This window comes from Paramormyrops kingsleyae, chromosome 5, assembly GCF_048594095.1.
Source record: "Paramormyrops kingsleyae isolate MSU_618 chromosome 5, PKINGS_0.4, whole genome shotgun sequence".
Taxonomy (NCBI): Eukaryota; Metazoa; Chordata; class Actinopteri; order Osteoglossiformes; family Mormyridae; genus Paramormyrops; species Paramormyrops kingsleyae.
In genome coordinates, this window is record NC_132801.1 from 2752869 (window position 1) to 2770240 (window position 17372).

At 44.3% G+C, this 17372-nt stretch overlaps 64 non-coding genes across 64 annotated transcripts; all 64 read left to right on the forward strand.

Moving 5' to 3' along the window:
• Nucleotides 1–271: 271 nt before the first annotated feature.
• trnag-ccc (transfer RNA glycine (anticodon CCC)) lies at nucleotides 272–342 on the forward strand. Its single transcript has one exon. It is a non-coding gene; the product is annotated as a tRNA-Gly (tRNA).
• Nucleotides 343–533: 191 nt separating this feature from the next.
• trnag-ccc (transfer RNA glycine (anticodon CCC)) lies at nucleotides 534–604 on the forward strand. Its single transcript has one exon. It is a non-coding gene; the product is annotated as a tRNA-Gly (tRNA).
• Nucleotides 605–795: 191 nt separating this feature from the next.
• trnag-ccc (transfer RNA glycine (anticodon CCC)) lies at nucleotides 796–866 on the forward strand. Its single transcript has one exon. It is a non-coding gene; the product is annotated as a tRNA-Gly (tRNA).
• Nucleotides 867–1058: 192 nt separating this feature from the next.
• trnag-ccc (transfer RNA glycine (anticodon CCC)) lies at nucleotides 1059–1129 on the forward strand. Its single transcript has one exon. It is a non-coding gene; the product is annotated as a tRNA-Gly (tRNA).
• A 184-nt stretch (nucleotides 1130–1313) lies between these two features.
• Nucleotides 1314–1384, forward strand: trnag-ccc (transfer RNA glycine (anticodon CCC)). The gene has a single exon. It is a non-coding gene; the product is annotated as a tRNA-Gly (tRNA).
• Nucleotides 1385–1568: 184 nt separating this feature from the next.
• trnag-ccc (transfer RNA glycine (anticodon CCC)) lies at nucleotides 1569–1639 on the forward strand. Its single transcript has one exon. It is a non-coding gene; the product is annotated as a tRNA-Gly (tRNA).
• A 184-nt stretch (nucleotides 1640–1823) lies between these two features.
• trnag-ccc (transfer RNA glycine (anticodon CCC)) lies at nucleotides 1824–1894 on the forward strand. The gene has a single exon. It is a non-coding gene; the product is annotated as a tRNA-Gly (tRNA).
• Nucleotides 1895–2070: 176 nt separating this feature from the next.
• On the forward strand, nucleotides 2071–2141 carry trnag-ccc (transfer RNA glycine (anticodon CCC)). The gene has a single exon. It is a non-coding gene; the product is annotated as a tRNA-Gly (tRNA).
• Nucleotides 2142–2325: 184 nt separating this feature from the next.
• On the forward strand, nucleotides 2326–2396 carry trnag-ccc (transfer RNA glycine (anticodon CCC)). The gene has a single exon. It is a non-coding gene; the product is annotated as a tRNA-Gly (tRNA).
• Nucleotides 2397–2580: 184 nt separating this feature from the next.
• trnag-ccc (transfer RNA glycine (anticodon CCC)) lies at nucleotides 2581–2651 on the forward strand. The gene has a single exon. It is a non-coding gene; the product is annotated as a tRNA-Gly (tRNA).
• Nucleotides 2652–2842: 191 nt separating this feature from the next.
• Nucleotides 2843–2913, forward strand: trnag-ccc (transfer RNA glycine (anticodon CCC)). Its single transcript has one exon. It is a non-coding gene; the product is annotated as a tRNA-Gly (tRNA).
• A 191-nt stretch (nucleotides 2914–3104) lies between these two features.
• On the forward strand, nucleotides 3105–3175 carry trnag-ccc (transfer RNA glycine (anticodon CCC)). Its single transcript has one exon. It is a non-coding gene; the product is annotated as a tRNA-Gly (tRNA).
• Nucleotides 3176–3367: 192 nt separating this feature from the next.
• On the forward strand, nucleotides 3368–3438 carry trnag-ccc (transfer RNA glycine (anticodon CCC)). Its single transcript has one exon. It is a non-coding gene; the product is annotated as a tRNA-Gly (tRNA).
• A 184-nt stretch (nucleotides 3439–3622) lies between these two features.
• Nucleotides 3623–3693, forward strand: trnag-ccc (transfer RNA glycine (anticodon CCC)). The gene has a single exon. It is a non-coding gene; the product is annotated as a tRNA-Gly (tRNA).
• Nucleotides 3694–3878: 185 nt separating this feature from the next.
• Nucleotides 3879–3949, forward strand: trnag-ccc (transfer RNA glycine (anticodon CCC)). The gene has a single exon. It is a non-coding gene; the product is annotated as a tRNA-Gly (tRNA).
• A 184-nt stretch (nucleotides 3950–4133) lies between these two features.
• Nucleotides 4134–4204, forward strand: trnag-ccc (transfer RNA glycine (anticodon CCC)). The gene has a single exon. It is a non-coding gene; the product is annotated as a tRNA-Gly (tRNA).
• A 176-nt stretch (nucleotides 4205–4380) lies between these two features.
• On the forward strand, nucleotides 4381–4451 carry trnag-ccc (transfer RNA glycine (anticodon CCC)). The gene has a single exon. It is a non-coding gene; the product is annotated as a tRNA-Gly (tRNA).
• A 184-nt stretch (nucleotides 4452–4635) lies between these two features.
• Nucleotides 4636–4706, forward strand: trnag-ccc (transfer RNA glycine (anticodon CCC)). The gene has a single exon. It is a non-coding gene; the product is annotated as a tRNA-Gly (tRNA).
• Nucleotides 4707–4890: 184 nt separating this feature from the next.
• Nucleotides 4891–4961, forward strand: trnag-ccc (transfer RNA glycine (anticodon CCC)). Its single transcript has one exon. It is a non-coding gene; the product is annotated as a tRNA-Gly (tRNA).
• A 191-nt stretch (nucleotides 4962–5152) lies between these two features.
• On the forward strand, nucleotides 5153–5223 carry trnag-ccc (transfer RNA glycine (anticodon CCC)). Its single transcript has one exon. It is a non-coding gene; the product is annotated as a tRNA-Gly (tRNA).
• A 191-nt stretch (nucleotides 5224–5414) lies between these two features.
• Nucleotides 5415–5485, forward strand: trnag-ccc (transfer RNA glycine (anticodon CCC)). The gene has a single exon. It is a non-coding gene; the product is annotated as a tRNA-Gly (tRNA).
• A 191-nt stretch (nucleotides 5486–5676) lies between these two features.
• Nucleotides 5677–5747, forward strand: trnag-ccc (transfer RNA glycine (anticodon CCC)). The gene has a single exon. It is a non-coding gene; the product is annotated as a tRNA-Gly (tRNA).
• A 191-nt stretch (nucleotides 5748–5938) lies between these two features.
• Nucleotides 5939–6009, forward strand: trnag-ccc (transfer RNA glycine (anticodon CCC)). The gene has a single exon. It is a non-coding gene; the product is annotated as a tRNA-Gly (tRNA).
• Nucleotides 6010–6200: 191 nt separating this feature from the next.
• On the forward strand, nucleotides 6201–6271 carry trnag-ccc (transfer RNA glycine (anticodon CCC)). Its single transcript has one exon. It is a non-coding gene; the product is annotated as a tRNA-Gly (tRNA).
• Nucleotides 6272–6463: 192 nt separating this feature from the next.
• trnag-ccc (transfer RNA glycine (anticodon CCC)) lies at nucleotides 6464–6534 on the forward strand. Its single transcript has one exon. It is a non-coding gene; the product is annotated as a tRNA-Gly (tRNA).
• A 184-nt stretch (nucleotides 6535–6718) lies between these two features.
• On the forward strand, nucleotides 6719–6789 carry trnag-ccc (transfer RNA glycine (anticodon CCC)). Its single transcript has one exon. It is a non-coding gene; the product is annotated as a tRNA-Gly (tRNA).
• Nucleotides 6790–6973: 184 nt separating this feature from the next.
• Nucleotides 6974–7044, forward strand: trnag-ccc (transfer RNA glycine (anticodon CCC)). The gene has a single exon. It is a non-coding gene; the product is annotated as a tRNA-Gly (tRNA).
• Nucleotides 7045–7228: 184 nt separating this feature from the next.
• trnag-ccc (transfer RNA glycine (anticodon CCC)) lies at nucleotides 7229–7299 on the forward strand. Its single transcript has one exon. It is a non-coding gene; the product is annotated as a tRNA-Gly (tRNA).
• A 191-nt stretch (nucleotides 7300–7490) lies between these two features.
• trnag-ccc (transfer RNA glycine (anticodon CCC)) lies at nucleotides 7491–7561 on the forward strand. Its single transcript has one exon. It is a non-coding gene; the product is annotated as a tRNA-Gly (tRNA).
• Nucleotides 7562–7745: 184 nt separating this feature from the next.
• On the forward strand, nucleotides 7746–7816 carry trnag-ccc (transfer RNA glycine (anticodon CCC)). The gene has a single exon. It is a non-coding gene; the product is annotated as a tRNA-Gly (tRNA).
• Nucleotides 7817–8000: 184 nt separating this feature from the next.
• trnag-ccc (transfer RNA glycine (anticodon CCC)) lies at nucleotides 8001–8071 on the forward strand. The gene has a single exon. It is a non-coding gene; the product is annotated as a tRNA-Gly (tRNA).
• Nucleotides 8072–8262: 191 nt separating this feature from the next.
• trnag-ccc (transfer RNA glycine (anticodon CCC)) lies at nucleotides 8263–8333 on the forward strand. Its single transcript has one exon. It is a non-coding gene; the product is annotated as a tRNA-Gly (tRNA).
• Nucleotides 8334–8517: 184 nt separating this feature from the next.
• trnag-ccc (transfer RNA glycine (anticodon CCC)) lies at nucleotides 8518–8588 on the forward strand. Its single transcript has one exon. It is a non-coding gene; the product is annotated as a tRNA-Gly (tRNA).
• A 191-nt stretch (nucleotides 8589–8779) lies between these two features.
• On the forward strand, nucleotides 8780–8850 carry trnag-ccc (transfer RNA glycine (anticodon CCC)). Its single transcript has one exon. It is a non-coding gene; the product is annotated as a tRNA-Gly (tRNA).
• A 191-nt stretch (nucleotides 8851–9041) lies between these two features.
• On the forward strand, nucleotides 9042–9112 carry trnag-ccc (transfer RNA glycine (anticodon CCC)). The gene has a single exon. It is a non-coding gene; the product is annotated as a tRNA-Gly (tRNA).
• A 184-nt stretch (nucleotides 9113–9296) lies between these two features.
• trnag-ccc (transfer RNA glycine (anticodon CCC)) lies at nucleotides 9297–9367 on the forward strand. Its single transcript has one exon. It is a non-coding gene; the product is annotated as a tRNA-Gly (tRNA).
• Nucleotides 9368–9705: 338 nt separating this feature from the next.
• Nucleotides 9706–9776, forward strand: trnag-ccc (transfer RNA glycine (anticodon CCC)). The gene has a single exon. It is a non-coding gene; the product is annotated as a tRNA-Gly (tRNA).
• Nucleotides 9777–9960: 184 nt separating this feature from the next.
• Nucleotides 9961–10031, forward strand: trnag-ccc (transfer RNA glycine (anticodon CCC)). Its single transcript has one exon. It is a non-coding gene; the product is annotated as a tRNA-Gly (tRNA).
• Nucleotides 10032–10369: 338 nt separating this feature from the next.
• On the forward strand, nucleotides 10370–10440 carry trnag-ccc (transfer RNA glycine (anticodon CCC)). Its single transcript has one exon. It is a non-coding gene; the product is annotated as a tRNA-Gly (tRNA).
• Nucleotides 10441–10624: 184 nt separating this feature from the next.
• trnag-ccc (transfer RNA glycine (anticodon CCC)) lies at nucleotides 10625–10695 on the forward strand. Its single transcript has one exon. It is a non-coding gene; the product is annotated as a tRNA-Gly (tRNA).
• A 191-nt stretch (nucleotides 10696–10886) lies between these two features.
• Nucleotides 10887–10957, forward strand: trnag-ccc (transfer RNA glycine (anticodon CCC)). Its single transcript has one exon. It is a non-coding gene; the product is annotated as a tRNA-Gly (tRNA).
• Nucleotides 10958–11141: 184 nt separating this feature from the next.
• trnag-ccc (transfer RNA glycine (anticodon CCC)) lies at nucleotides 11142–11212 on the forward strand. The gene has a single exon. It is a non-coding gene; the product is annotated as a tRNA-Gly (tRNA).
• Nucleotides 11213–11396: 184 nt separating this feature from the next.
• Nucleotides 11397–11467, forward strand: trnag-ccc (transfer RNA glycine (anticodon CCC)). Its single transcript has one exon. It is a non-coding gene; the product is annotated as a tRNA-Gly (tRNA).
• A 191-nt stretch (nucleotides 11468–11658) lies between these two features.
• Nucleotides 11659–11729, forward strand: trnag-ccc (transfer RNA glycine (anticodon CCC)). The gene has a single exon. It is a non-coding gene; the product is annotated as a tRNA-Gly (tRNA).
• Nucleotides 11730–11913: 184 nt separating this feature from the next.
• Nucleotides 11914–11984, forward strand: trnag-ccc (transfer RNA glycine (anticodon CCC)). The gene has a single exon. It is a non-coding gene; the product is annotated as a tRNA-Gly (tRNA).
• A 191-nt stretch (nucleotides 11985–12175) lies between these two features.
• trnag-ccc (transfer RNA glycine (anticodon CCC)) lies at nucleotides 12176–12246 on the forward strand. The gene has a single exon. It is a non-coding gene; the product is annotated as a tRNA-Gly (tRNA).
• A 191-nt stretch (nucleotides 12247–12437) lies between these two features.
• trnag-ccc (transfer RNA glycine (anticodon CCC)) lies at nucleotides 12438–12508 on the forward strand. The gene has a single exon. It is a non-coding gene; the product is annotated as a tRNA-Gly (tRNA).
• A 184-nt stretch (nucleotides 12509–12692) lies between these two features.
• trnag-ccc (transfer RNA glycine (anticodon CCC)) lies at nucleotides 12693–12763 on the forward strand. Its single transcript has one exon. It is a non-coding gene; the product is annotated as a tRNA-Gly (tRNA).
• Nucleotides 12764–13101: 338 nt separating this feature from the next.
• Nucleotides 13102–13172, forward strand: trnag-ccc (transfer RNA glycine (anticodon CCC)). The gene has a single exon. It is a non-coding gene; the product is annotated as a tRNA-Gly (tRNA).
• A 184-nt stretch (nucleotides 13173–13356) lies between these two features.
• trnag-ccc (transfer RNA glycine (anticodon CCC)) lies at nucleotides 13357–13427 on the forward strand. Its single transcript has one exon. It is a non-coding gene; the product is annotated as a tRNA-Gly (tRNA).
• Nucleotides 13428–13765: 338 nt separating this feature from the next.
• Nucleotides 13766–13836, forward strand: trnag-ccc (transfer RNA glycine (anticodon CCC)). The gene has a single exon. It is a non-coding gene; the product is annotated as a tRNA-Gly (tRNA).
• A 184-nt stretch (nucleotides 13837–14020) lies between these two features.
• trnag-ccc (transfer RNA glycine (anticodon CCC)) lies at nucleotides 14021–14091 on the forward strand. The gene has a single exon. It is a non-coding gene; the product is annotated as a tRNA-Gly (tRNA).
• Nucleotides 14092–14282: 191 nt separating this feature from the next.
• trnag-ccc (transfer RNA glycine (anticodon CCC)) lies at nucleotides 14283–14353 on the forward strand. The gene has a single exon. It is a non-coding gene; the product is annotated as a tRNA-Gly (tRNA).
• A 184-nt stretch (nucleotides 14354–14537) lies between these two features.
• Nucleotides 14538–14608, forward strand: trnag-ccc (transfer RNA glycine (anticodon CCC)). Its single transcript has one exon. It is a non-coding gene; the product is annotated as a tRNA-Gly (tRNA).
• Nucleotides 14609–14799: 191 nt separating this feature from the next.
• trnag-ccc (transfer RNA glycine (anticodon CCC)) lies at nucleotides 14800–14870 on the forward strand. Its single transcript has one exon. It is a non-coding gene; the product is annotated as a tRNA-Gly (tRNA).
• Nucleotides 14871–15061: 191 nt separating this feature from the next.
• trnag-ccc (transfer RNA glycine (anticodon CCC)) lies at nucleotides 15062–15132 on the forward strand. The gene has a single exon. It is a non-coding gene; the product is annotated as a tRNA-Gly (tRNA).
• A 196-nt stretch (nucleotides 15133–15328) lies between these two features.
• trnag-ccc (transfer RNA glycine (anticodon CCC)) lies at nucleotides 15329–15399 on the forward strand. Its single transcript has one exon. It is a non-coding gene; the product is annotated as a tRNA-Gly (tRNA).
• A 191-nt stretch (nucleotides 15400–15590) lies between these two features.
• trnag-ccc (transfer RNA glycine (anticodon CCC)) lies at nucleotides 15591–15661 on the forward strand. Its single transcript has one exon. It is a non-coding gene; the product is annotated as a tRNA-Gly (tRNA).
• Nucleotides 15662–15852: 191 nt separating this feature from the next.
• On the forward strand, nucleotides 15853–15923 carry trnag-ccc (transfer RNA glycine (anticodon CCC)). Its single transcript has one exon. It is a non-coding gene; the product is annotated as a tRNA-Gly (tRNA).
• Nucleotides 15924–16107: 184 nt separating this feature from the next.
• trnag-ccc (transfer RNA glycine (anticodon CCC)) lies at nucleotides 16108–16178 on the forward strand. Its single transcript has one exon. It is a non-coding gene; the product is annotated as a tRNA-Gly (tRNA).
• Nucleotides 16179–16370: 192 nt separating this feature from the next.
• On the forward strand, nucleotides 16371–16441 carry trnag-ccc (transfer RNA glycine (anticodon CCC)). Its single transcript has one exon. It is a non-coding gene; the product is annotated as a tRNA-Gly (tRNA).
• Nucleotides 16442–16625: 184 nt separating this feature from the next.
• trnag-ccc (transfer RNA glycine (anticodon CCC)) lies at nucleotides 16626–16696 on the forward strand. Its single transcript has one exon. It is a non-coding gene; the product is annotated as a tRNA-Gly (tRNA).
• A 196-nt stretch (nucleotides 16697–16892) lies between these two features.
• trnag-ccc (transfer RNA glycine (anticodon CCC)) lies at nucleotides 16893–16963 on the forward strand. The gene has a single exon. It is a non-coding gene; the product is annotated as a tRNA-Gly (tRNA).
• Nucleotides 16964–17147: 184 nt separating this feature from the next.
• On the forward strand, nucleotides 17148–17218 carry trnag-ccc (transfer RNA glycine (anticodon CCC)). Its single transcript has one exon. It is a non-coding gene; the product is annotated as a tRNA-Gly (tRNA).
• The last annotated feature ends 154 nt before the right edge of the window (nucleotides 17219–17372 follow it).

The window sequence follows — 17372 nt, forward strand, 5'->3', positions numbered from 1 at the left end:
CAAGGTTCCCATTCTTGCATGGTATCATGCAAGGTTCCCATTCTTGTGACCTGGGTTCGATTCCCGGGCAGTGCACATCTCATATCATCAGGAACATCAGGAAGTTTGAAATTTGGTGGTTTTCACATATGTTCCTTGTGCATTGTCAGGGAGTTTTAGAGCCACAGGTAGTACTGGGGGTGTAGGATCATGCAAGATTTCCATTCTACTTATTTGCAGCAGTTCTATCAATCACCAGTAGAAGCATTCCACGTTAGCAAATGCTAAGCAAGCACTGCTGGTGTAGTGGTATCATGCAAGGTTCCCATTCTTGTGACCTGGGTTCAATTCCCGGGCAGTGCACATCTCATATAGAACATCAGGAAGTTTGAAATTTGGTGGTTTTCACATATGTTCCTTGTGCATTGTCAGGGAGTTTTAGAGCCACAGGTAGTGCTGGGGGTGTAGGATCATGCAAGATTTCCATTCTACTTATTTGCAGCAGTTCTATCAATGACCAGTACAAGCATTCCACGTTAGCAAATGCTGAGCAAGCACTGCTGGTGTAGTGGTATCATGCAAGGTTCCCATTCTTGTGACCTGGGTTCGATTCCCGGGCAGTGCACATCTCATATAGAACATCAGGAAGTTTGAAATTTGGTGGTTTTCACATATGTTCCTTGTGCATTGTCAGGGAGTTTTAGAGCCACAGGTAGTACTGGGGGTGTAGGATCATGCAAGATTTCCATTCTACTTATTTGCAGCAGTTCTATCAATGACCAGTACAAGCATTCCACGTTAGCAAATGCTAAGCAAGCACTGCTGGTGTAGTGGTATCATGCAAGGTTCCCATTCTTGTGACCTGGGTTCGATTCCCGGGCAGTGCACATCTCATATAGAACATCAGGAAGTTTGAAATTTGGTGGTTTTCACATTTGTTCCTTGTGCATTGTCAGGGAGTTTTAGAGCCACAGGTAGTACTCGGGGTGTAGGATCATGCAAGATTGCCATTCTACTTATTTGCAGCAGATCTATCAATGACCAGTACAAGCATTCCACGTATAGCAAATGCTGAGCAAGCACTGCTGGTGTAGTGGTATCATGCAAGGTTCCCATTCTTGAGACCTGGGTTCGATTCCCGGGCAGTGCACATCTCATGTAGAACATCAGGAAGTTTGAAATTTGGTGGTTTTCACATTTGTGCATTGTCAGGGAGTTTTAGAGCCACAGGTAGTACTCGGGGTGTAGGATCATGCAAGATTTCCATTCTACTTATTTGCAGCAGTTCTATCAATAACCAGTACAAGCATTCCACGTTAGCAAATGCTGAGCAAGCACTGCTGGTGTAGTGGTATCATGCAAGGTTCCCATTCTTGTGACCTGGGTTCGATTCCCGGGCAGTGCAAATCTCATATAGAACATCAGGAAGTTTGAAATTTGGTGGTTTTCACATATGTGCATTGTCAGGGAGTTTTAGAGCCACAGGTAGTACTGGGGGTGTAGGATCATGCAAGATTTCCATTCTACTTATTTGCAGCAGTTCTATCAATGACCAGTACAAGCATTCCACGTTAGCAAATGCTGAGCAAGCACTGCTGGTGTAGTGGTATCATGCAAGGTTCCCATTCTTGTGACCTGGGTTCGATTCCCGGGCAGTGCAAATCTCATATAGAACATCAAGAAGTTTGAAATTTGGTGTTTTTCACATTTGTGCATTGTCAGGGAGTTTTAGAGCCACAGGTAGTACTGGGGGTGTAGGATCATGCAAGATTTCCATTCTACTTATTTGCAGCAGTTCTATCAATGACCAGTACAAGCATTCCACGTTAGTAAATGCTGAGCAAGCACTGCTGGTGTAGTGGTATCATGCAAGGTTCCCATTCTTGTGACCTGGGTTCGATTCCCGGGCAGTGCACATCTCATATAGAACATCAGGAAGTTTGAAATTTGGTGGTTTGTGCATTGTCAGGGAGTTTTAGAGCCACAGGTAGTACTGGGGGTGTAGGATCATGCAAGATTTCCATTCTACTTATTTGCAGCAGTTCTATCAATGACCAGTACAAGCATTCCACGTTAGCAAATGCTGAGCAAGCACTGCTGGTGTAGTGGTATCATGCAAGGTTCCCATTCTTGTGACCTGGGTTCGATTCCCGGGCAGTGCAAATCTCATATAGAACATCGGGAAGTTTGAAATTTGGTGGTTTTCACATTTGTGCATTATCAGGGAGTTTTAGAGCCACAGGTAGTACTCGGGGTGTAGGATCATGCAAGATTTCCATTCTACTTATTTGCAGCAGTTCTATCAATGACCAGTACAAGCATTCCACGTTAGCAAATGCTGAGCAAGCACTGCTGCTGTAGTGGTATCATGCAAGGTTCCCATTCTTGTGACCTGGGTTCGATTCCCGGGCAGTGCATATCTCATATAGAACATCAGGAAGTTGGAAATTTGGTGGTTTTCACATTTGTGCATTGTCAGGGAGTTTTAGAGCCACAGGTAGTACTCGGGGTGTAGGATCATGCAAGATTTCCATTCTACTTATTTGCAGCAGTTCTATCAATGACCAGTACAAGCATTCCACGTTAGCAAATGCTGAGCAAGCACTGCTGGTGTAGTGGTATCATGCAAGGTTCCCATTCTTGTGACCTGGGTTCGATTCCCGGGCAGTGCATATCTCATATATAACATCAGGAAGTTTGAAATTTGGTGGTTTTCACATATGTTCCTTGTGCATTGTCAGGGAGTTTTTGAGCCACAGGTAGTACTGGGGGTGTAGGATCATGCAAGATTTCCATTCTACTTATTTGCAGCAGTTCTATCAATGACCAGTACAAGCATTCCACGTTAGCAAATGCTGAGCAAGCACTGCTGGTGTAGTGGTATCATGCAAGGTTCCCATTCTTGTGACCTGGGTTCGATTCCCGGGCAGTGCACATCTCATATAGAACATCAGGAAGTTTGAAATTTGGTGGTTTTCACATATGTTCCTTGTGCATTGTCAGGGAGTTTTAGAGCCACAGGTAGTGCTGGGGGTGTAGGATCATGCAAGATTTCCATTCTACTTATTTGCAGCAGTTCTATCAATGACCAGTACAAGCATTCCACGTTAGCAAATGCTAAGCAAGCACTGCTGGTGTAGTGGTATCATGCAAGGTTCCCATTCTTGTGACCTGGGTTCGATTCCCGGGCAGTGCACATCTCATATAGAACATCAGGAAGTTTGAAATTTGGTGGTTTTCACATTTGTTCCTTGTGCATTGTCAGGGAGTTTTAGAGCCACAGGTAGTACTCGGGGTGTAGGATCATGCAAGATTGCCATTCTACTTATTTGCAGCAGATCTATCAATGACCAGTACAAGCATTCCACGTATAGCAAATGCTGAGCAAGCACTGCTGGTGTAGTGGTATCATGCAAGGTTCCCATTCTTGAGACCTGGGTTCGATTCCCGGGCAGTGCACATCTCATGTAGAACATCAGGAAGTTTGAAATTTGGTGGTTTTCACATTTGTGCATTGTCAGGGAGTTTTAGAGCCACAGGTAGTACTCGGGGTGTAGGATCATGCAAGATTTCCATTCTACTTATTTGCAGCAGTTCTATCAATAACCAGTACAAGCATTCCACGTTAGCAAATGCTGAGCAAGCACTGCTGGTGTAGTGGTATCATGCAAGGTTCCCATTCTTGTGACCTGGGTTCGATTCCCGGGCAGTGCAAATCTCATATAGAACATCAGGAAGTTTGAAATTTGGTGGTTTTCACATATGTGCATTGTCAGGGAGTTTTAGAGCCACAGGTAGTACTGGGGGGTGTAGGATCATGCAAGATTTCCATTCTACTTATTTGCAGCAGTTCTATCAATGACCAGTACAAGCATTCCACGTTAGCAAATGCTGAGCAAGCACTGCTGGTGTAGTGGTATCATGCAAGGTTCCCATTCTTGTGACCTGGGTTCGATTCCCGGGCAGTGCAAATCTCATATAGAACATCAAGAAGTTTGAAATTTGGTGTTTTTCACATTTGTGCATTGTCAGGGAGTTTTAGAGCCACAGGTAGTACTGGGGGTGTAGGATCATGCAAGATTTCCATTCTACTTATTTGCAGCAGTTCTATCAATGACCAGTACAAGCATTCCACGTTAGTAAATGCTGAGCAAGCACTGCTGGTGTAGTGGTATCATGCAAGGTTCCCATTCTTGTGACCTGGGTTCGATTCCCGGGCAGTGCACATCTCATATAGAACATCAGGAAGTTTGAAATTTGGTGGTTTGTGCATTGTCAGGGAGTTTTAGAGCCACAGGTAGTACTGGGGGTGTAGGATCATGCAAGATTTCCATTCTACTTATTTGCAGCAGTTCTATCAATGACCAGTACAAGCATTCCACGTTAGCAAATGCTGAGCAAGCACTGCTGGTGTAGTGGTATCATGCAAGGTTCCCATTCTTGTGACCTGGGTTCGATTCCCGGGCAGTGCAAATCTCATATAGAACATCGGGAAGTTTGAAATTTGGTGGTTTTCACATTTGTGCATTATCAGGGAGTTTTAGAGCCACAGGTAGTACTCGGGGTGTAGGATCATGCAAGATTTCCATTCTACTTATTTGCAGCAGTTCTATCAATGACCAGTACAAGCATTCCACGTTAGCAAATGCTGAGCAAGCACTGCTGCTGTAGTGGTATCATGCAAGGTTCCCATTCTTGTGACCTGGGTTCGATTCCCGGGCAGTGCATATCTCATATAGAACATCAGGAAGTTGGAAATTTGGTGGTTTTCACATTTGTGCATTGTCAGGGAGTTTTAGAGCCACAGGTAGTACTCGGGGTGTAGGATCATGCAAGATTTCCATTCTACTTATTTGCAGCAGTTCTATCAATGACCAGTACAAGCATTCCACGTTAGCAAATGCTGAGCAAGCACTGCTGGTGTAGTGGTATCATGCAAGGTTCCCATTCTTGTGACCTGGGTTCGATTCCCGGGCAGTGCATATCTCATATATAACATCAGGAAGTTTGAAATTTGGTGGTTTTCACATATGTTCCTTGTGCATTGTCAGGGAGTTTTTGAGCCACAGGTAGTACTGGGGGTGTAGGATCATGCAAGATTTCCATTCTACTTATTTGCAGCAGTTCTATCAATGACCAGTACAAGCATTCCACGTTAGCAAATGCTGAGCAAGCACTGCTGGTGTAGTGGTATCATGCAAGGTTCCCATTCTTGTGACCTGGGTTCGATTCCCGGGCAGTGCACATCTCATATAGAACATCAGGAAGTTTGAAATTTGGTGGTTTTCACATATGTTCCTTGTGCATTGTCAGGGAGTTTTAGAGCCACAGGTAGTGCTGGGGGTGTAGGATCATGCAAGATTTCCATTCTACTTATTTGCAGCAGTTCTATCAATGACCAGTACAAGCATTCCACGTTAGCAAATGCTAAGCAAGCACTGCTGGTGTAGTGGTATCATGCAAGGTTCCCATTCTTGTGACCTGGGTTCGATTCCCGGGCAGTGCACATCTCATATAGAACATCAGGAAGTTTGAAATTTGGTGGTTTTCACATTTGTTCCTTGTGCATTGTCAGGGAGTTTTAGAGCCACAGGTAGTACTCGGGGTGTAGGATCATGCAAGATTGCCATTCTACTTATTTGCAGCAGATCTATCAATGACCAGTACAAGCATTCCACGTTAGCAAATGCTGAGCAAGCACTGCTGGTGTAGTGGTATCATGCAAGGTTCCCATTCTTGTGACCTGGGTTCGATTCCCGGGCAGTGCACATCTCATATAGAACATCAGGAAGTTTGAAATTTGGTGGTTTTCACATATGTTCCTTGTGCATTGTCAGGGAGTTTTAGAGCCACAGGTAGTGCTGGGGGTGTAGGATCATGCAAGATTTCCATTCTACTTATTTGCAGCAGTTCTATCAATGACCAGTACAAGCATTCCACATTAGCAAATGCTGAGCAAGCACTGCTGGTGTAGTGGTATCATGCAAGGTTCCCATTCTTGTGACCTGGGTTCGATTCCCGGGCAGTGCACATCTCATATAGAACATCAGGAAGTTTGAAATTTGGTGGTTTTCACATATGTTCCTTGTGCATTGTCAGGGAGTTTTAGAGCCACAGGTAGTACTGGGGGTGTAGGATCATGCAAGATTTCCATTCTACTTATTTGCAGCAGTTCTATCAATGACCAGTACAAGCATTCCACGTTAGCAAATGCTAAGCAAGCACTGCTGGTGTAGTGGTATCATGCAAGGTTCCCATTCTTGTGACCTGGGTTCGATTCCCGGGCAGTGCACATCTCATATAGAACATCAGGAAGTTTGAAATTTGGTGGTTTTCACATTTGTTCCTTGTGCATTGTCAGGGAGTTTTAGAGCCACAGGTAGTACTCGGGGTGTAGGATCATGCAAGATTGCCATTCTACTTATTTGCAGCAGATCTATCAATGACCAGTACAAGCATTCCACGTATAGCAAATGCTGAGCAAGCACTGCTGGTGTAGTGGTATCATGCAAGGTTCCCATTCTTGAGACCTGGGTTCGATTCCCGGGCAGTGCACATCTCATGTAGAACATCAGGAAGTTTGAAATTTGGTGGTTTTCACATTTGTGCATTGTCAGGGAGTTTTAGAGCCACAGGTAGTACTCGGGGTGTAGGATCATGCAAGATTTCCATTCTACTTATTTGCAGCAGTTCTATCAATGACCAGTACAAGCATTCCACGTTAGCAAATGCTGAGCAAGCACTGCTGGTGTAGTGGTATCATGCAAGGTTCCCATTCTTGTGACCTGGGTTCGATTCCCGGGCAGTGCAAATCTCATATAGAACATCAGGAAGTTTGAAATTTGGTGGTTTTCACATATGTGCATTGTCAGGGAGTTTTAGAGCCACAGGTAGTACTGGGGGTGTAGGATCATGCAAGATTTCCATTCTACTTATTTGCAGCAGTTCTATCAATGACCAGTACAAGCATTCCACGTTAGCAAATGCTGAGCAAGCACTGCTGGTGTAGTGGTATCATGCAAGGTTCCCATTCTTGTGACCTGGGTTCGATTCCCGGGCAGTGCAAATCTCATATAGGACATCAGGAAGTTTGAAATTTGGTGTTTTTCACATTTGTGCATTGTCAGGGAGTTTTAGAGCCACAGGTAGTACTCGGGGTGTAGGATCATGCAAGATTTCCATTCTACTTATTTGCAGCAGTTCTATCAATGACCAGTACAAGCATTCCACGTTAGCAAATGCTGAGCAAGCACTGCTGGTGTAGTGGTATCATGCAAGGTTCCCATTCTTGTGACCTGGGTTCGATTCCTGGGCAGTGCATATCTCATATATAACATCAGGAAGTTTGAAATTTGGTGTTTTTCACATTTGTTCCTTGTGCATTGTCAGGGAGTTTTAGAGCCACAGGTAGTACTCGGGGTGTAGGATCATGCAAGATTTCCATTCTACTTATTTGCAGCAGTTCTATCAATGACCAGTACAAGCATTCCACGTTAGCAAATGCTGAGCAAGCACTGCTGGTGTAGTGGTATCATGCAAGGTTCCCATTCTTGTGACCTGGGTTCGATTCCCGGGCAGTGCAAATCTCATATAGAACATCAAGAAGTTTGAAATTTGGTGTTTTTCACATTTGTGCATTGTCAGGGAGTTTTAGAGCCACAGGTAGTGCTGGGGGTGTAGGATCATGCAAGATTTCCATTCTACTTATTTGCAGCAGTTCTATCAATGACCAGTACAAGCATTCCACGTTAGTAAATGCTGAGCAAGCACTGCTGGTGTAGTGGTATCATGCAAGGTTCCCATTCTTGTGACCTGGGTTCGATTCCCGGGCAGTGCACATCTCATATAGAACATCAGGAAGTTTGAAGTTTGGTGATTTTCACATTTGTGCATTGTCAGGGAGTTTTAGAGCCACAGGTAGTACTCGGGGTGTAGGATCATGCAAGATTTCCATTCTACTTATTTGCAGCAGTTCTATCAATGACCAGTACAAGCATTCCACGTTAGCAAATGCTGAGCAAGCACTGCTGGTGTAGTGGTATCAAGCAAGGTTCCCATTCTTGTGACCTGGGTTCGATTCCCGGGCAGTGCATATCTCATATATAACATCAGGAAGTTTGAAATTTGGTGTTTTTCACATTTGTTCCTTGTGCATTGTCAGGGAGTTTTAGAGCCACAGGTAGTACTCGGGGTGTAGGATCATGCAAGATTTCCATTCCACTTATTTGCAGGAGATCTATCAATGACCAGTACAAGCATTCCACGTTCGCAAATGCTGAGCAAGCACTGCTGGTGTAGTGGTATCATGCAAGGTTCCCATTCTTGTGACCTGGGTTCGATTCCCGGGCAGTGCAAATCTCGTATAGAACATCAGGAAGTTTGAAATTTGGTGTTTTTCACATTTGTGCATTGTCAGGGAGTTTTAGAGCCACAGGTAGTACTGGGGGTGTAGGATCATGCAAGATTTCCATTCTACTTATTTGCAGCAGTTCTATCAATGACCAGTACAAGCATTCCACGTTAGCAAATGCTGAGCAAGCACTGCTGGTGTAGTGGTATAATGCAAGGTTCCCATTCTTGTGACCTGGGTTCGATTCCCGGGCAGTGCACATCTCATATAGAACATCAGGAAGTTTGAAATTTGGTGGTTTTCACATATGTTCCTTGTGCATTGTCAGGGAGTTTTAGAGCCACAGGTAGTGCTGGGGGTGTAGGATCATGCAAGATTTCCATTCTACTTATTTGCAGCAGTTCTATCAATGACCAGTACAAGCATTCCACGTTAGTAAATGCTGAGCAAGCACTGCTGGTGTAGTGGTATCATGCAAGGTTCCCATTCTTGTGACCTGGGTTCGATTCCCGGGCAGTGCACATCTCATATAGAACATCAGGAAGTTTGAAATTTTGTGGTTTTCACATATGTTCCTTGTGCATTGTCAGGGAGTTTTAGAGCCACAGGTAGTACTGGGGGTGTAGGATCATGCAAGATTTCCATTCTACTTATTTGCAGCAGTTCTATCAATCACCAGTAGAAGCATTCCACGTTAGCAAATGCTGAGCAAGCACTGCTGGTGTAGTGGTATCATGCAAGGTTCCCATTCTTGTGACCTGGGTTCGATTCCCGGGCAGTGCACATCTCATATAGAACATCAGGAAGTTGGAAATTTGGTGGTTTTCACATTTGTGCATTGTCAGGGAGTTTTAGAGCCACAGGTAGTACTCGGGGTGTAGGATCATGCAAGATTTCCATTCTACTTATTTGCAGCAGTTCTATCAATGACCAGTACAAGCATTCCACGTTAGCAAATGCTGAGCAAGCACTGCTGGTGTAGTGGTATCATGCAAGGTTCCCATTCTTGTGACCTGGGTTCGATTCCCGGGCAGTGCATATCTCATATATAACATCAGGAAGTTTGAAATTTGGTGTTTTTCACATTTGTTCCTTGTGCATTGTCAGGGAGTTTTAGAGCCACAGGTAGTACTCGGGGTGTAGGATCATGCAAGATTTCCATTCTACTTATTTGCAGCAGTTCTATCAATGACCAGTACAAGCATTCCACGTTAGCAAATGCTGAGCAAGCACTGCTGGTGTAGTGGTATCATGCATTTGAAATTTGGTGTTTTTCACATTTGTGCATTGTCAGGGAGTTTTAGAGCCACAGGTAGTACTCGGGGTGTAGGATCAATGACCAGTACAAGCATTCCACGTTAGCAAATGCTGAGCAAGCACTGCTGGTGTAGTGGTATCATGCAAGGTTCCCATTCTTGTGACCTGGGTTCGATTCCCGGGCAGTGCAAATCTCATATAGGACATCAGGAAGTTTGAAATTTGGTGTTTTTCACATTTGTGCATTGTCAGGGAGTTTTAGAGCCACAGGTAGTACTCGGGGTGTAGGATCATGCAAGATTTCCATTCTACTTATTTGCAGCAGTTCTATCAATGACCAGTACAAGCATTCCACGTTAGCAAATGCTGAGCAAGCACTGCTGGTGTAGTGGTATCATGCAAGGTTCCCATTCTTGTGACCTGGGTTCGATTCCCGGGCAGTGCATATCTCATATAGAACATCAGGAAGTTTGAAATTTGGTGTTTTTCACATTTGTTCCTTGTGCATTGTCAGGGAGTTTTAGAGCCACAGGTAGTACTCGGGGTGTAGGATCATGCAAGATTTCCATTCTACTTATTTGCAGCAGTTCTATCAATGACCAGTACAAGCATTCCACGTTAGCAAATGCTGAGCAAGCACTGCTGGTGTAGTGGTATCATGCATTTGAAATTTGGTGTTTTTCACATTTGTGCATTGTCAGGGAGTTTTAGAGCCACAGGTAGTACTCGGGGTGTAGGATCAATGACCAGTACAAGCATTCCACGTTAGCAAATGCTGAGCAAGCACTGCTGGTGTAGTGGTATCATGCAAGGTTCCCATTCTTGTGACCTGGGTTCGATTCCCGGGCAGTGCAAATCTCATATAGGACATCAGGAAGTTTGAAATTTGGTGTTTTTCACATTTGTGCATTGTCAGGGAGTTTTAGAGCCACAGGTAGTACTCGGGGTGTAGGATCATGCAAGATTTCCATTCTACTTATTTGCAGCAGTTCTATCAATGACCAGTACAAGCATTCCACGTTAGCAAATGCTGAGCAAGCACTGCTGGTGTAGTGGTATCATGCAAGGTTCCCATTCTTGTGACCTGGGTTCGATTCCTGGGCAGTGCATATCTCATATATAACATCAGGAAGTTTGAAATTTGGTGTTTTTCACATTTGTTCCTTGTGCATTGTCAGGGAGTTTTAGAGCCACAGGTAGTACTCGGGGTGTAGGATCATGCAAGATTTCCATTCTACTTATTTGCAGCAGTTCTATCAATGACCAGTACAAGCATTCCACGTTAGCAAATGCTGAGCAAGCACTGCTGGTGTAGTGGTATCATGCAAGGTTCCCATTCTTGTGACCTGGGTTCGATTCCCGGGCAGTGCAAATCTCATATAGAACATCAAGAAGTTTGAAATTTGGTGTTTTTCACATTTGTGCATTGTCAGGGAGTTTTAGAGCCACAGGTAGTGCTGGGGGTGTAGGATCATGCAAGATTTCCATTCTACTTATTTGCAGCAGTTCTATCAATGACCAGTACAAGCATTCCACGTTAGTAAATGCTGAGCAAGCACTGCTGGTGTAGTGGTATCATGCAAGGTTCCCATTCTTGTGACCTGGGTTCGATTCCCGGGCAGTGCACATCTCATATAGAACATCAGGAAGTTTGAAGTTTGGTGATTTTCACATTTGTGCATTGTCAGGGAGTTTTAGAGCCACAGGTAGTACTCGGGGTGTAGGATCATGCAAGATTTCCATTCTACTTATTTGCAGCAGTTCTATCAATGACCAGTACAAGCATTCCACGTTAGCAAATGCTGAGCAAGCACTGCTGGTGTAGTGGTATCAAGCAAGGTTCCCATTCTTGTGACCTGGGTTCGATTCCCGGGCAGTGCATATCTCATATATAACATCAGGAAGTTTGAAATTTGGTGTTTTTCACATTTGTTCCTTGTGCATTGTCAGGGAGTTTTAGAGCCACAGGTAGTACTCGGGGTGTAGGATCATGCAAGATTTCCATTCCACTTATTTGCAGGAGATCTATCAATGACCAGTACAAGCATTCCACGTTCGCAAATGCTGAGCAAGCACTGCTGGTGTAGTGGTATCATGCAAGGTTCCCATTCTTGTGACCTGGGTTCGATTCCCGGGCAGTGCAAATCTCGTATAGAACATCAGGAAGTTTGAAATTTGGTGTTTTTCACATTTGTGCATTGTCAGGGAGTTTTAGAGCCACAGGTAGTACTGGGGGTGTAGGATCATGCAAGATTTCCATTCTACTTATTTGCAGCAGTTCTATCAATGACCAGTACAAGCATTCCACGTTAGCAAATGCTGAGCAAGCACTGCTGGTGTAGTGGTATAATGCAAGGTTCCCATTCTTGTGACCTGGGTTCGATTCCCGGGCAGTGCACATCTCATATAGAACATCAGGAAGTTTGAAATTTGGTGGTTTTCACATATGTTCCTTGTGCATTGTCAGGGAGTTTTAGAGCCACAGGTAGTGCTGGGGGTGTAGGATCATGCAAGATTTCCATTCTACTTATTTGCAGCAGTTCTATCAATGACCAGTACAAGCATTCCACGTTAGTAAATGCTGAGCAAGCACTGCTGGTGTAGTGGTATCATGCAAGGTTCCCATTCTTGTGACCTGGGTTCGATTCCCGGGCAGTGCACATCTCATATAGAACATCAGGAAGTTTGAAATTTTGTGGTTTTCACATATGTTCCTTGTGCATTGTCAGGGAGTTTTAGAGCCACAGGTAGTACTGGGGGTGTAGGATCATGCAAGATTTCCATTCTACTTATTTGCAGCAGTTCTATCAATCACCAGTAGAAGCATTCCACGTTAGCAAATGCTGAGCAAGCACTGCTGGTGTAGTGGTATCATGCAAGGTTCCCATTCTTGTGACCTGGGTTCGATTCCCGGGCAGTGCACATCTCATATAGAACATCAGGAAGTTGGAAATTTGGTGGTTTTCACATTTGTGCATTGTCAGGGAGTTTTAGAGCCACAGGTAGTACTCGGGGTGTAGGATCATGCAAGATTTCCATTCTACTTATTTGCAGCAGTTCTATCAATGACCAGTACAAGCATTCCACGTTAGCAAATGCTGAGCAAGCACTGCTGGTGTAGTGGTATCATGCAAGGTTCCCATTCTTGTGACCTGGGTTCGATTCCCGGGCAGTGCATATCTCATATATAACATCAGGAAGTTTGAAATTTGGTGTTTTTCACATTTGTTCCTTGTGCATTGTCAGGGAGTTTTAGAGCCACAGGTAGTACTCGGGGTGTAGGATCATGCAAGATTTCCATTCTACTTATTTGCAGCAGTTCTATCAATGACCAGTACAAGCATTCCACGTTAGCAAATGCTGAGCAAGCACTGCTGGTGTAGTGGTATCATGCATTTGAAATTTGGTGTTTTTCACATTTGTGCATTGTCAGGGAGTTTTAGAGCCACAGGTAGTACTCGGGGTGTAGGATCAATGACCAGTACAAGCATTCCACGTTAGCAAATGCTGAGCAAGCACTGCTGGTGTAGTGGTATCATGCAAGGTTCCCATTCTTGTGACCTGGGTTCGATTCCCGGGCAGTGCAAATCTCATATAGGACATCAGGAAGTTTGAAATTTGGTGTTTTTCACATTTGTGCATTGTCAGGGAGTTTTAGAGCCACAGGTAGTACTCGGGGTGTAGGATCATGCAAGATTTCCATTCTACTTATTTGCAGCAGTTCTATCAATGACCAGTACAAGCATTCCACGTTAGCAAATGCTGAGCAAGCACTGCTGGTGTAGTGGTATCATGCAAGGTTCCCATTCTTGTGACCTGGGTTCGATTCCCGGGCAGTGCATATCTCATATAGAACATCAGGAAGTTTGAAATTTGGTGTTTTTCACATTTGTTCCTTGTGCATTGTCAGGGAGTTTTAGAGCCACAGGTAGTACTCGGGGTGTAGGATCATGCAAGATTTCCATTCTACTTATTTGCAGCAGTTCTATCAATGACCAGTACAAGCATTCCACGTTAGCAAATGCTGAGCAAGCACTGCTGGTGTAGTGGTATCATGCATTTGAAATTTGGTGTTTTTCACATTTGTGCATTGTCAGGGAGTTTTAGAGCCACAGGTAGTACTCGGGGTGTAGGATCAATGACCAGTACAAGCATTCCACGTTAGCAAATGCTGAGCAAGCACTGCTGGTGTAGTGGTATCATGCAAGGTTCCCATTCTTGTGACCTGGGTTCGATTCCCGGGCAGTGCAAATCTCATATAGGACATCAGGAAGTTTGAAATTTGGTGTTTTTCACATTTGTGCATTGTCAGGGAGTTTTAGAGCCACAGGTAGTACTCGGGGTGTAGGATCATGCAAGATTTCCATTCTACTTATTTGCAGCAGTTCTATCAATGACCAGTACAAGCATTCCACGTTAGCAAATGCTGAGCAAGCACTGCTGGTGTAGTGGTATCATGCAAGGTTCCCATTCTTGTGACCTGGGTTCGATTCCCGGGCAGTGCATATCTCATATATAACATCAGGAAGTTTGAAATTTGGTGTTTTTCACATTTGTTCCTTGTGCATTGTCAGGGAGTTTTAGAGCCACAGGTAGTACTCGGGGTGTAGGATCATGCAAGATTTCCATTCTACTTATTTGCAGCAGTTCTATCAATGACCAGTACAAGCATTCCACGTTAGCAAATGCTGAGCAAGCACTGCTGGTGTAGTGGTATCATGCAAGGTTCCCATTCTTGTGACCTGGGTTCGATTCCCGGGCAGTGCAAATCTCATATAGAACATCAAGAAGTTTGAAATTAGGTGTTTTTCACATTTGTGCATTGTCAGGGAGTTTTAGAGCCACAGGTAGTACTGGGGGTGTAGGATCATGCAAGATTTCCATTCTACTTATTTGCAGCAGTTCTATCAATGACCAGTACAAGCATTCCACGTTAGTAAATGCTGAGCAAGCACTGCTGGTGTAGTGGTATCATGCAAGGTTCCCATTCTTGTGACCTGGGTTCGATTCCCGGGCAGTGCACATCTCATATAGAACATCAGGAAGTTTGAAATTTGGTGGTTTTCACATATGTTCCTTGTGCATTGTCAGGGAGTTTTAGAGCCACAGGTAGTGCTGGGGGTGTAGGATCATGCAAGATTTCCATTCTACTTATTTGCAGCAGTTCTATCAATGACCAGTACAAGCATTCCACGTTAGCAAATGCTGAGCAAGCACTGCTGGTGTAGTGGTATCATGCAAGGTTCCCATTCTTGTGACCTGGGTTCGATTCCCGGGCAGTGCACATCTCATATAGAACATCAGGAAGTTTGAAATTTGGTGGTTTTCACATATGTTCCTTGTGCATTGTCAGGGAGTTTTAGAGCCACAGGTAGTACTGGGGGTGTAGGATCATGCAAGATTTCCATTCTACTTATTTGCAGCAGTTCTATCAATCACCAGTAGAAGCATTCCACGTTAACAAATGCTAAGCAAGCACTGCTGGTGCAGTGGTATCATGCAAGGTTCCCATTCTTGTGACCTGGGTTCGATTCCCGGGCAGTGCACGTCTCATATCATCAGGAACATCAGGAAGTTTGAAATTTGGTGGTTTTCACATATGTTCCTTGTGCATTGTCAGGGAGTTTTAGAGCCACAGGTAGTGCTGGGGGTGTAGGATCATGCAAGATTTCCATTCTACTTATTTGCAGCAGTTCTATCAATGACCAGTACAAGCATTCCACGTTAGCAAATGCTGAGCAAGCACTGCTGGTGTAGTGGTATCATGCAAGGTTCCCATTCTTGTGACCTGGGTTCGATTCCCGGGCAGTGCACATCTCATATAGAACATCAGGAAGTTTGAAATTTGGTGGTTTTCACATATGTTCCTTGTGCATTGTCAGGGAGTTTTAGAGCCACAGGTAGTGCTGGGGGTGTAGGATCATGCAAGATTTCCATTCTACTTATTTGCAGCAGTTCTATCAATGACCAGTACAAGCATTCCACGTTAGTAAATGCTGAACAAGCACTGCTGGTGTAGTGGTATCATGCAAGGTTCCCATTCTTGTGACCTGGGTTCGATTCCCGGGCAGTGCACATCTCATATAGAACATCAGGAAGTTTGAAATTTGGTGGTTTTCACATATGTTCCTTGTGCATTGTCAGGGAGTTTTAGAGCCACAGGTAGTACTGGGGGTGTAGGATCATGCAAGATTTCCATTCTACTTATTTGCAGCAGTTCTATCAATCACCAGTAGAAGCATTCCACGTTAGCAAATGCTGAGCAAGCACTGCTGGTGTAGTGGTATCATGCAAGGTTCCCATTCTTGTGACCTGGGTTCGATTCCCGGGCAGTGCACATCTCATATAGAACATCAGGAAGTTGGAAATTTGGTGGTTTTCACATTTGTGCATTGTCAGGGAGTTTTAGAGCCACAGGTAGTACTCGGGGTGTAGGATCATGCAAGATTTCCATTCTACTTATTTGCAGCAGTTCTATCAATGACCAGTACAAGCATTCCACATTAGCAAATGCTGAGCAAGCACTGCTGGTGTAGTGGTATCATGCAAGGTTCCCATTCTTGTGACCTGGGTTCGATTCCCGGGCAGTGCATATGTCATATATAACATCAGGAAGTTTGAAATTTGGTGTTTTTCACATTTGTTCCTTGTGCATTGTCAGGGAGTTTTAGAGCCACAGGTAGTACTCGGGGTGTAGGATCATGCAAGATTTCCATTCTACTTATTTGCAGGAGATCTATCAATGACCAGTACAAGCATTCCACGTATAGCAAATGCTGAGGAAGCACTGCTGGTGTAGTGGTATCATGCAAGGTTCCCATTCTTGTGACCTGGGTTCGATTCCCGGGCAGTGCACATCTCATATAAAACATCAGGAAGTTTGAAATTTGGTGGTTTTCACATTTGTGCATTGTCAGGGAGTTTTAGAGCCACAGGTAGTACTCGGGGTGTAGGATCATGCAAGACTGCCATTCTACTTATTTGCAGCAGTTCTATCAATGACCAGTACAAGCATTCCACGTTAGCAAATGCTGAGCAAGCACTGCTGGTGTAGTGGTATCATGCAAGGTTCCCATTCTTGTGACCTGGGTTCGATTCCCGGGCAGTGCACATCTCATATCATCAGGAACATCAGGAAGTTTGAAATTTGGTGGTTTTCACATATGTTCCTTGTGCATTGTCAGGGAATTTTAGAGCCACAGGTAGTACTGGGGGTGTAGGATCATGCAAGATTTCCAATCTACTTATTTGCAGCAGTTCTATCAATCACCAGTAGAAGCATTCCACGTTAGCAAATGCTGAGCAAGCACTGCTGGTGTAGTGGTATCATGCAAGGTTCCCATTCTTGTGACCTGGGTTCGATTCCCGGGCAGTGCACATCTCATATAGAACATCAGGAAGTTGGAAATTTGGTGGTTTTCACATTTGTGCATTGTCAGGGAGTTTTAGAGCCACAGGTAGTACTCGGGGTGTAGGATCATGCAAGATTTCCATTCTACTTATTTGCAGCAGTTCTATCAATGACCAGTACAAGCATTCCACATTAGCAAATGCTGAGCAAGCACTGCTGGTGTAGTGGTATCATGCAAGGTTCCCATTCTTGTGACCTGGGTTCGATTCCCGGGCAGTGCATATCTCATACATAACATCAGGAAGTTTGAAATTTGGTGTTTTTCACATTTGTTCCTTGTGCATTGTCAGGGAGTTTTAGAGCCACAGGTAGTACTCGGGGTGTAGGATCATGCAAGATTTCCATTCTACTTATTTGCAGGAGATCTATCAATGA